The sequence below is a fragment of the Diadema antillarum genome, unplaced genomic scaffold (assembly GCF_040938485.1).
Source record: "Diadema antillarum isolate AM-2024a unplaced genomic scaffold, OU_Dant_1.0 seq00000170_RagTag, whole genome shotgun sequence".
Classification (NCBI taxonomy): Eukaryota; Metazoa; Echinodermata; class Echinoidea; order Diadematoida; family Diadematidae; genus Diadema; species Diadema antillarum.
This window is the reverse complement of record NW_027271239.1, coordinates 1,443,959-1,456,528: the sequence shown is the minus strand read 5'-3', so window position 1 is coordinate 1,456,528 and position 12,570 is coordinate 1,443,959. Positions and strand designations below refer to the sequence as shown.

Sequence of the window (12,570 nt, the reverse complement as noted above, 5' to 3'; positions counted from 1 at the left end):
CGGGAGACAGCTTAATTTCAAGGGGGGGGGGGGGAGGAAATACATCTTGAAGTGGGGGGGGGGGGGTTCCATTTTGGCATTGACCCTGAATCTCCACCAGGTCCTGCAAAAATGTTCCGTGGCCCCTGTCATTAGTGTGCTGTATTTAAGCTTTTATTTTCCCATACAGATATTTTCACGAATGAGGAGGTCAGAGACATTTTCACAAGATATTGTTTGCGTGAATTGATATCACCGCTCATTGTAAGGGCACTATCACCCTACTGCATTGCGACATTTTTGCGTGTTGTTAAATTCGTGGTCCATCAGTGATTCGCAAAATTCGCAAAAGTCAAACCCATGCAAAACTAAAAGTGTAGGCCCTCTATGAGTATATAGTACGATGTATCTGGACATACAAGTAAATGAAACATGCTCTCTGATATTTAAATTAGGTTCACCGCTTCACAAATGCTCTGTCCAACACTAACCAACTATGAAGAGAATACTGTACACGACATACATTGGGTTTGAGGGTTGTTTTTTTTTTTTCCAGAGTACATACTAGTATAGTACCCTGCTAAATTAGCACAGTGTTGCTTTAATATGATTTCTCGATTTGCATTGTCACAGTAATTTGTAAAATTTGTTGTCATTCCAGAATATCTCAGATTGAAGAGTTGGAAAGTGGAAAATCAATCTTTCAAGCCACCAGGAGACACAATTACCATGCGGTCTCGATGTTATTCAAATTGTGTACTTAAAATGAATGTTGTGAAAAATCCACTTTCACAGATCATTGGACCATATTCATGAATACACACACACATAATATCTATTGTCAGTCAAAAGAGCATTAGTTACTACATTGACTGTTGACACAGTGTCGTATGGCATGTGCTACATGAATTATGTTACATGGTGAATTCATCAAATGTATGTCATCCATCAATGATGGAAAAAAGGCGAGAAATAATCAATTGGAAAGAGGTGTGTTAAGCACTGTGTGCATATATAGAGATTTCTAGTTTTATAGTAGCAGACAAGGAGACTTTCATTTAAAGGTATTGTTACCCATTGGAAGCAGTGATTTAAAAAAAAATGTTATGAGTTATCACATTTCATGCATATGTGTAGGTCCAATGTATCACAAAATATCCTATCATACAAAAATTTTGCAATAAAGCCTAAAATATAAGGAGATATCACTATTTTTCTCGATAAACCATAACTGCAGATGGTTTACTCTAGAAACAATTGAACTGTCATTCACATTTTGTATATTTAGCAATACCTAACATTGATTATACTGAATAACATTTTTACACTGGTTGTTTCTATCCCAAACTCACATTTTACAATTATTTTAAAGCACTAAAGCTTGATTTTTGTTTCATCCGGTAAATAATGTCTTTTAACCACTTGTGCACCTTGTTCCATATCCTATCATAATATGCATATCATATCAGTTTTACTTAAAATATCTTCATCACTCTCTTCTCCTAGTCTAGTGGGATTTCTGGAAAAAGGATTTCCCCACGGTTCTAGCAGCCTCCTTTTCAATAGTAAAAGCTGCAAGGCTTAATTTGAGTATCCCCCTTCTTCAATACGTTGAATCGAAAGATCTGGTAACTGAGCAAAATTCTATTGAGCTTGACCTGCTAATATGCATATACAAAATGGCTGCCAAGTCACAAGACTCTGGCAATGGGTAAAGACACACAAGTTATGTTCAGACGGTGATACTCAAGAATACTTCAAGGATAAGGTCCTAGTTACGTACAGGGCGCCAATTGTTGCATGGTCTCATTTGTGATGATATTGGTTTTTTTTTTTAAATTGACAAGAACACCAATTTCGTCAACAAAATGACAATTTTGTGGACACGGTCTAAATGTAACTATTTTCTAGTAAATCTGCAGAATCGAGCTGAATAGACCGTTTCTGTGATTTATTACAATTTATGGACGTTTCTTTCCAACAGCCTAGTAATGAGGCATTTTGTTCATCAGCTCCCTTTCGTTGAATTCCCTAGGCAGGAATTTGCCTAGTTGCTGCCACATTAAGCAAGCCTCTGGCAAAGTTTGTGGTTGTTACGGGCAACTTTTGTGAAAAAAGCATGCATAAAATCTGAATACATTCCAGAACCGGTCTATCAATTGATTTAAAACTTGCAATGCATGGAATGGAATTCACAGCTTGATGGATTGAGAACATTTCTGAGGTTCTAAATCATTAGGCGTTTTCACATCAGCCCGATAAAAATCCAAGCTCGAGATATTTTTTGCGATCGCAAATTAGCGCACTTTTTCATTTCCTATTCACATCAGCCCGAAGAGAATTAGCCGGTAATTTTTTCGAGCTAATTCGACAGCTGAGCATGCACAAAAAATGTCGGGCATACCAGTAGAGTGCGCTCTTTAGCGGGTCACACACGCTAGGCATGATGGGATGCATCACGCTAATTTCTTGAGGCGATTTCACATTATCAAATAGCGTGCTAGTTCGCAAATTATCCCGCTATTTCGGAAATTTCCCGAGTTGGACTCGAGAAATTTTCTCGATCAGAGCGATAAAATGAGCACGTTAATTTGTGTTCACATTATCAAATAGCGCGCTATTTCGTGATCGGGTTAATTTCCCAAGTCACAAAATAGCGCGCTATTTCGCGGGCTGATGTGAAAACGCCTACTCATCACATTCATGAATATAGCATCTGCACTTGAAGTCTAATTTCAAGCAAGTTTTGAGTGTTTTTGTATTGTTGTTGTTGTTTTGCCTCAGACAGGCAATTTTGGCACACAATGTACTGTTCATTAACATTTTCACAGACAGAGAAAAATTGATTATCTTTTTGGGTAAAAGAACATGAAAACGGGTATGCAAATCAGAGGCAGATAGAGGAAAATTGATTATCTAATCTTTTGGGGTGAAAAAACATTAAAACCGGTATGCAAATCAGATGCAGGTTTTGTGAGTTTTGCATTTAGTTTCTTCGATAAATGAATGATGTCTCTTCTTGTGCTGATGATATGAAACTAGAAATGTACTGATTTTTAGTATGACAATATAATGCACCAAAACCATTGTCTGATCGCCACCACAAATATGGTACTTTATGAGAAATTGGCAGAATTAAACTAGAACTATCACTCATTGTGATTAATATACCCCCTCCCACAACTGAGAGAATTAGCTCAACCAGGACTAATTTCTTTTTTTTTACTTTTTAATGGAAAAAAAAAAGTTACCATGGCAATGCACTGTTCAAAAGTGAATAAATGTATTGCTCACTGTTAGTCACATGTCCCACATCTCAAGTCAAGTGCTCAAAAACTGAGTGAGCAAGATATAGACTGATAATTAGGTGATCCGAGTATCCTCTCGGATCACCTATTGTATCTGTACGGATTCTTTCTTCTTCTTTATTTCTTTCTCCTCAAATCTTGTGCAGCGGTTAACTCAAAAAGTCCCCCACCTATCACTTTCAAACTTATACCATGTATGTATCATGTCCTAAGAACGACAGATCTAGTGTATCAATGTGATCAGTTGACCGTGACGTCATTATGACGTCATTATCTGAAATCACGTTTACATCAATATCTCATTAATGGAACGGAATTTTTGAATGAAATTAAGATATCATATAGTTCAAGTCAAGGTCTATTGATATATTTCATAAAATTTGGTCACGTTCATAGTAAACGAGCGCGTACGCGCGCGTTGAAATTTAAACATGCTCTAATCAACCTCAAAATTGTTTTGCACACGTTTCAGGTCATTTACAGCATTTCAAAAAAAATCGACGGACGCGTACGCGCGCGCGCATATACGCACACACAGCTCATATGCAATAGAAATTTGCCGTTTTATCGCACGGATCGAATGTCTGAAATGTCAAGGAATATTTCTACCAAGTTTCAAGTCGATCCGACTCAATATGACGTCATACGGGCCAATCAAAGTTTAAATTCCGCGCGCGCGTCAATGGCGATATACAGTGCAACTATGCCAAAAAACCGCCAATTTTAAATCCGATTTTACTCGTCAGGATGGACGGTGACCCCCCATTTTCTTTACATATTTTGAAAGCTGATGAGTTGTACATGTCATTTCATGGGGTGGTAATGCTGACAAAATGATCAAAAGATATCAAATTTCTTAATAAAGTAAAAAAAGTGAATTTTCAAAATGACGTCATCAAATTTCAAGTTTATTCGAGCATATCTCACTAGTCCTTTGTCAATTTTCACCCAGATTTCAGTATATTGTAGCTTATTTAATGTTCTTACAAACAGAAAATTACAAAGTTTTGATTGGATAACGGTATCACCTCGTAAAAATGGATTGAAAGTAATCTTGTCAAATTTGACCAGTTTACGTGTTATCTCTACGGGAGTGCAGTTTTTCTGGAAATGAAAATTGACATGACTATCTTTATCGAGCATTAGCTCACTTACCCTTCTGTAAATTTCTCCCAGATTTTAATATGTTGTAGCTGAGACTTTACGCTACCGTAAGTGTGCCCTTCATTTTTTCATACACTGTCGGGATCACGTCAAAGATTTTGGTTGAAATTCAAGCTTATCTTCGATGTATTGAGATATTTCTTTCTTTCTGCAACTTTCTTTGCAATAACTCAAGAAAAACGGCCTCTATCACTTCCATATTTTGCACATGTTAAGTTCATGTCACGTAAATTATTTCATAAAATAACAACTACTTGATCAGACACCATCTTGGGTATGTAAATTAGGGTCAAAGGTCATAAGTGTTTCATCCTGTATCTTAGTGAATACCTGTGCTATCTTTCCCATATTTTGCACACGCAAAGACCATGTTACAAGGATCATTTCACAAAATAACTACTTTTTACTCAGATGCCATCTTGTCTGTGCAAATTGAGGTCAAAGGTCATATGTACTTCTTTTTGTATCTTCGTTATGACGTGTTATCTCTATGGGAGGGAATTTTTTAAATGTGAAAACTGACATGATTGTCTTTATCGAGCACTAGCTCACTTACCCTTCGGTGAATTTCTCCCAGATTTTAATATGTTGTAGCTGAGACTTTACGCTACCATAACTGTGCCCTTCGTTTTTTCATACGTTGTCGGCATCACGATAAAAAAAACTTGGTCGAAATTAAAGCTTATCTCCTATGTATTGAGATATTTCTTTCTTTCTGCAACTTCCTTTGCAATAACTCAAGAAAAACACGCCCTATCACCCCACATGTTTAGTTCATGTCACGTACATTATTTAATGAGATAACAACTACTAGATCGGACATCTTGGATATGTAAATTAGGGTCAAAGGTCATAAATGTTTCATCTTGTATCTTGGTGAATACCTGTCCTTATATCTTTCCCATATTTTTCACACGTATAGACGATGTCGCGAGAATCATTTCACAAAATAACCACTATTTCATCAGATGCAATCTTGGGAGTGCAAAGGTGGGTCAAAAGTCATATGTACTTGTTGCTGTTTCTTTGCTATGGTGTATGCAGAATTTGGAACCAAACATGTCAGATATGACTCCCTTTGCTAAATGAGAATGCAAACATCACACGGCCAATGTCTCTAAACACAGATGGAACTTGTATGGTCATGCCTATTGCAATCAGGACTCGAATCATTGATAAAAAAAAATCGGATCACCTTAATTTGTCAGTGATGACAAATTACAATCTCTAGTTTGTATGGTTTTCATCAAAAACTGTGTTATCATGGCAACACAATGTTGCACATTAAGAAAAAATGAAGTTTGCACAATAGCCATCACATGTGCCAAATTTCAAGCCAAATGATAAAAGGCTAAGGGCCTTAGTTGAATTCACAATATTAGTGTATCATTTTCATCCAAAATATACTGTTACCATGGCAACACATTTTCAACACTGACAAAATTTTTTTTGCACATCTAGGTAATGTAGAGGTAACATGTGCCAAATTTGAAGCCAAAATGCTCTAAAACAGAGAGAGTTAGGAGAATCGAAATGTTTGTATGATTTTTCATTCAAAATGCACTGTTACCATGGCAACACATTGTTCAACAATGATGAAATATGAAGTTTGCATATCTCTGTACTATAGTGGTTGCATGTGCCAAATTTCAAGCCAAATGCTCAAAGACTGAGGGAGTTACCTGAATCCACAATATTTTTGCATGATTTTCATTCAAAATATGCTGTTACCATGGAAACTCATTGATCAACAATAACAAATGGTTAAGTTTGCACATCTACGTACCATAGTGGTCAGGTGTGCCAAATTTCAAGCTAAATGCTCAAAGACTCTGAGTGAGCTAGCTGAATCCACAATACATGTATCTTGATATGCTTTTTGGTGACAAAAATGCTGTAACCATGGCAACGCATTGTTCAACACTAATGACGGATTAAGTTTGCACATCTATATGCTATAGTGGTCACATGTGCCAAATTTCAAGCCAAATGCTCAAAGACTGAGGGAGTTAATTGAATCTACAATATTCTTGCATGATTTTCATTCAAAATATGCTGTTACCATGGCAACACACAGATCAACAATGGTGAAAGATTATGTATGCACATCTACGTACTATAGTGGTCACATGTGCCAAATTTCAAGCTAAATGCTCAAAGACTGAGGTAGCTGCCTGATTCCACAATATTTTTGTATGCATTTTAGTGAAAAGATGCTGTTACCATGGCAACGCATTGTTCACCACTGACGAAAGATCAAGTTTACACATCTATACGCTATAGTGGTCACATGTGCCAAATTTCAAGCCAAATGCTCACAGACTGAGGGAGTTAACTGAATCCACAATATTTTTCTATGATTTTCATTCAAAATATGCCATTACCATGGCAACACACTGATCACCACTGACGACAGATTAAGTTTACACATCTTTGTACCACAGTGGTTATGTGTGCCAAATTTCAAGCTAAATGCTCACAGACTAAGGGAGTTACACTGTGTGTAGCCGAATCCACAATATTTCTGTATCCTTTTTGGTAAAAAAAAACTGTTACCATGGCAACGCATTGTGTATCATTGACGAAAGATTAAGTTTACACATCCATATACTATAGTGGTCACATGTGCCAAATTTCAAGCCAAATGCTCTAAGACTGAGGGAGTTATCTGAATCCAAAATATTTTCGCATGATTTTCATTCAAACTATGCTGTTACCATGGCAACGCATTGATCAACAATGACGAAAGAGTAAGTACGCACATCTACGTACCATAGTGGTCACATGTGCCAATTTTTGAGCCAAATGCTTAAAAACTGAAGGAGTTAGATTAATCCACACATTTTTGTATGATTGGTAAAAAAAAAACTGCCGCTGCCATGGTAACAGATTTTTGAATGCACACACCAAAGATGTTTTGGCACAACTATATATATTACATTGATCACATATCCCAAATTCAAACTGAATTGTTACAAAACTGAGAGTAGTTCGATCCACTACATTTTGTAAGATTTTTATGAAAATCTGCCGTTGCCATGGCAACACAGTATGAAATACTCATGAAAAAGGTGTCTTGCACATCGGCCTGTGGTAGCAGTCACACATGCCAAATTTGAAGTTAATTGCTCAAAAAATTAGAAAGTTGTTCGATCCACAAGTTTTTATGAAAATTTGCCGTTGCCATGGCAACGTATTATGCGATATTAACGAAAAAGGTGGCTTGCACATCAACCTTTGATAGAGGTCATGCATGCCAAATTTGGGGTCAATTGCTCAAAAAATGAGAGAGTTCGATCCACAACATATTTCAAGATTTTTTAAAAATTTGCCGTTGCCATGGCAACTCATTGTGCAATACTAACGAAAAAGATGTCTAGCACATCTTCCTTTGATAGCGGTCACACATGCTAAATTTGGGGTAAATTGATCAAAAAATGAGAGAGTAGTTCGATCCACAAGTTTTTATAAAAATATGCCATTGCCATGGCAACGCACTACGCAATACTAACGAAAAAGGTGTCTTGCACATCTACCTTTGATAGTGGTCACACATGCCAAATTTGGGGTCAATTGCTCGAAAAATGAGAGAGGAGTTCGATCCACAAGATTTTGCAACGGACCGACCGCCCGACTGCCCGACCGCCCGCCCACCCGACCGACCGACCGACCGACCGACCGACCGACCGACCGGCCAACCGACCGGCCACCCGACCTCAGAGTGATTCCTATATACCCCCCCTACACACTATGTGTGGGTGGGGGTATAAAAAAGAAATCTAGGGGCATTTTGAAGACATTTCTATATGCAATGCAGTCAATACTAGTAATAGAACGTGTAATTTCATTCTGAGAAGTAGATTAAAGCAACACTTCAATTGTGTGTGTATGTGTGTGTGTGCCGCTGAACACACCATTATTACTTTGTTCCCTTTATAGCAGAAATAATGAAAACATAGGCCTACATCACATGTAGATGATATACTACCGTGCTGCTTGCAAGGCAATTCCTGTTTGGTTATTTGGCAAATGATTTTCATATAATCATATTGTAATATGATGTGTGATCATGATATGCTAATCTCTTTTCTGCCTCACTGAATCAGTGAAATCAGTGTTAATTTCCCATGTCTGTTGAAAATTCATGAGACCTTAAAAGGCAAAAAGACTTTAAAAAGTTATACTATGAGAGCAAAATTGGGTTAGGCAATTTAGATAGTCTTGCACTAAGAATTTTGCTTAAGAATTTTTCTTTTTCTGATTTAGCGTACTCGAATCTGGAATTACTCTAAAGAGTTCACTCTCGAGCTTTTACTGGCTATGCCTCTAACATTCATCTTTTGAAAATCCAACTAGACTAACCCTTCATTTTCAGACAGGTCATCATATGCTATAGATAGCAAAAATGCTTTCTGGTTCAAGAAAACCAGCCCCAAATTTTCTTTTCAGATCACAAGCATGACACACGTGAACCTCCAAGAGCTGGAGCGATATGATAATTCTCAAACCACTTGTTTATCTGCCAGGGGGCAACAGATTTAGAGAACTTTATATCCTCTCCTGAATACATTGTAGCATATCTTACAGGTTATTAAGAAATCAACAACAAAAAATATCCCCTGGGTTAGGCAACCTTTTGGAATCACACATAATGTTAGAAAGCAAAACTTTATTTATGATAAGAAGGGCAAATTACAGCCTGACTTGGCTGGCAGGAGTTAGTAGGGTAAGAGCACACCAATTATTTTGTGCTTCGCAAAATGTCAAGTCTAGCTGTACCCAAAACACAAATAGCTGATTACACTTGGTCAAACTGAATTTACTAGAAACTGCAAATTTATGCTAGATGTTGTACAAAGCAGAGCATTTATATCCATATGGATGTTAAAATTGGGGGTGGGGGGGGGGGCAGCTCTTACAAGTGGAAGGAAGCAGAAGAGAGACCCTATCCGATGTAATTGCAGCAGGTTGGGACTTGATTTCAAATATCTCCATGAGGCTGAAACAGTCCATACCATCAATCAATTTTCCAACAGCCCCCTTTTCATAAGCTAGTCTTTTGTAGCTGAAATAATCGCAGGGTAAAAATCATTGTCATGTGGGGAGGTTGTTGTTTGCTTGGGGTGGGGGGTTGGGGGTTGTGGGGAGGGTGAGAGTCACTGAGGGAAGGGGGAGGGGGAGGAGGGTGGGGATGCCATGGAAAGCTCTGAGGATAATAAAAAAAACAGCATCTTGCCAGCAGAAGCTGCGTGTTATCAGTCACTGTGTGACAGCCCCTCTCTCACCAGGGAACTGCCGACTGGGAGACGACGCCGTGTATCAAGCAAGATTGATGCGGCAGTGACAGGCAGTGAAGCCTAATCCATCTTCTGCTGCATATCTTACAGCATATAATGCAAGGCCAATGAACTGGGTCCCTCTCTGCACGGACTGCACAGAATATGAGGTACACTGCCTTGTTCATCATTTGTATTCCTTATAATATTATTAGGCAGTGCTTTAGCGAAGTTGGCAATGTAATCCCCCGATGAATGAATTACAGACTGCTTCCGAAATGATTCTGTCATCTGTAGCTGCCTAGATTACTGCAGTTGAGTTTTCCTCGGGATCCAACGACAGACCCACTTGCGTTACTTTGAGCATATAATGCTTATCATGTCTCATGTAGGGAGATTCACATCACATTCCTTTTCCACAATCTTGTAAAATTCAAACTAAATACTTAATCTGAATGAGTCAACTAAAATTCTGGGCATATTTGTGTTCACGACATCCACTCAATGATAGCTATTCAGCCCATCAAATCACCGGACACTGACAAGCATATAGATTTCTAAACTGAGAGAGATACGCACTGGAATTATTTCTGAAGGCAACTTCACATTTCATCTCTCCACACAATTTGTCAACACCCAAGACAGCTAACCTTGAAAAGTTTTTGTCACACAACAACTGCAAATAACGGCAAGTTCTTTGAAATTCACTGCATTTAGGGACTCCCCCCCCCCCCCCCCCCCCCCCCCCCGCTTTCCATCTTCTTCTTTTTTGTGTGTGTGTGTGTTTACTTTTGGCTTGGCAGAAAATGAAACATGATAATGATAAAAATGATAAAAAGCACATCAAATAGGCCTATATGTAAGGCCATTTTTTTTAAAAGCAATTAGTATAATTATGGTGAAAGTTACTTTTGTACTGGCCAAGTCTTCAAATGCTGCTCTCTTTCTGCTCAAGGCAGCAAGATAGGCAAGAGACTATTGCTTGTTCATGAAATAAATTTATTCATCGTGAAAACTAACACATTTGGTGACACTTGCTAGTTCAGTTTCTCACTGCTGAAAGCATCAAAAGTCTTGTTTACACACAACCGAAATACATGGTTTTCAACAACAACAAAATTGTGACACAATGGGAGAAAAGATCATCCATTGTCTGGACACACACACACAACTTAGTCTATCTTGCGTTGTTTTGTTGCTTTTTGTTTCTTTTTTTCCAGACAAATTATCATTACTTTTTTGTGTGCCATGTGTGAACAACAGTGGAGAATGTAAACATATTTTTGCAATGTGATCAAACCGATTACTCTTGTGTGTGAATAGGCCTTAAGTGTTAAATCTCTTTTACTGTGCAATGGATGATATCATTTAACGAACTGAAGTCTTTGCCAAAGATATCACATGATATATCTCACTGTACATGTCCCCTCACCATGCATTAGTTCTTCCTTTCTTGACCGTGAGAGGCAGCAGCTATAGGCTATTGGGGTAGATTGTAAAAAAAGGTCTGCAGATATGTTGGTACTGTACATCCATAAATTGTTTTTCTTGGGGGGGGGGGGGGTGTTCTTCTAGAAAGAATAGTGTTTTAAACTCTGCAGCTTCAGGTCATAGGTAACATGGACAAAGATGTGACAGTTTTGCCTGTCCATGTTACAGTAGACGTTTACCACTAAGTGTATAAATGGTCTAGAAATGGTATAAAACACGGTGTCCATCAGATTTTGAGGGCTGTTATTATCTTTTGTAATCAATATTAAGCCATTCAGTAGAAAAACAACAAATTCTCGATGAACATTGATTATGTGACCTTCATATGTCAGTACATGTACAGCTTTCTGTCCAGCGTTACGTACGTTTGCCCTAAATTTTTCATTTGGGCAAAAATTCTTATACATGGCTTCTTTGAAGCAATCTTGGGGTAAAGTTATCTCTCATTAAACTGTTCTAAAAAGACTGTATTGAATTGAGGGTAATGCATATTGGAAACAGATGATCAAGCCAACATCCCTGAAATGTGCCCTTTTACTGTGGAAATGCCCATATTGACTGCTGATGATATACTTTCTTTCTATCCTCATCCCACAACCACAACCTCCCACTTTCACATGGGGGAAAATGGAAATGCTTCTCTCAAAAACTGTAATTCTGATATAATACAAGTCATTCTCAAGACTGCCCAAAGGCTTCAGAAAGAGGACGAGAATGAGAACTTCTTTACTTTTTTTATGGAAGGCCACATAGGGATACAACTCATGCTAGAGAAATGCCAAATTTAACTTTTTTCTTTCCGATTATGAACCGTTTTCTACCTTCTTTTTTTTTTGGTTCAGTTAACCAGTCCATGCTTACGGGTAAAGGAGGAAGACAACTAAAATCTCTGTACACTGGTTCTACTGCTTGAAATGCATCAGCTTCTATTGATTAGAACTTTTGGGGGGAATGTTCCTTAAATCATCCTGCTCTCCGGGGGTCTTTTGCCATTTTCCACTCGTCCCAGACGAGCACCCTTTCTTTTCTCCGATCACCGAGGAATGGCTGAAACGAGTCTATCTTTGAGGATTTCATGCTTGCCTGACGAGTTGGAAATTTCATTTACAATGTACCTTGAGGGGTACCACCTGCAAACTGTATAATTCTCATCTACATGTACGACTAGTGCTCACTAAAAGTCAAATTGTCAGTTAAGCGGCTGGAGGCAATTAACCACTATGTACAAGTAAGTCTTGGGATTTAAGGCTCTCCGTCTGTGATACCACAATAAACTGCCGTCTGTGATGTTGCAAGTTTCAACTTCTGTTTGACATGTAAATAAAAAAGCAAATATATATACACAAGCCATT

At 38.1% G+C, this 12,570-nt stretch overlaps 1 protein-coding gene across 1 annotated transcript in view; it reads right to left on the bottom strand.

The window, feature by feature from the left end:
• Positions 1-12,570, bottom strand: part of LOC139728246 (uncharacterized) — a 104,018-nt gene that overhangs the window by 28,493 nt on the left and 62,955 nt on the right. The window lies entirely within an intron of this gene.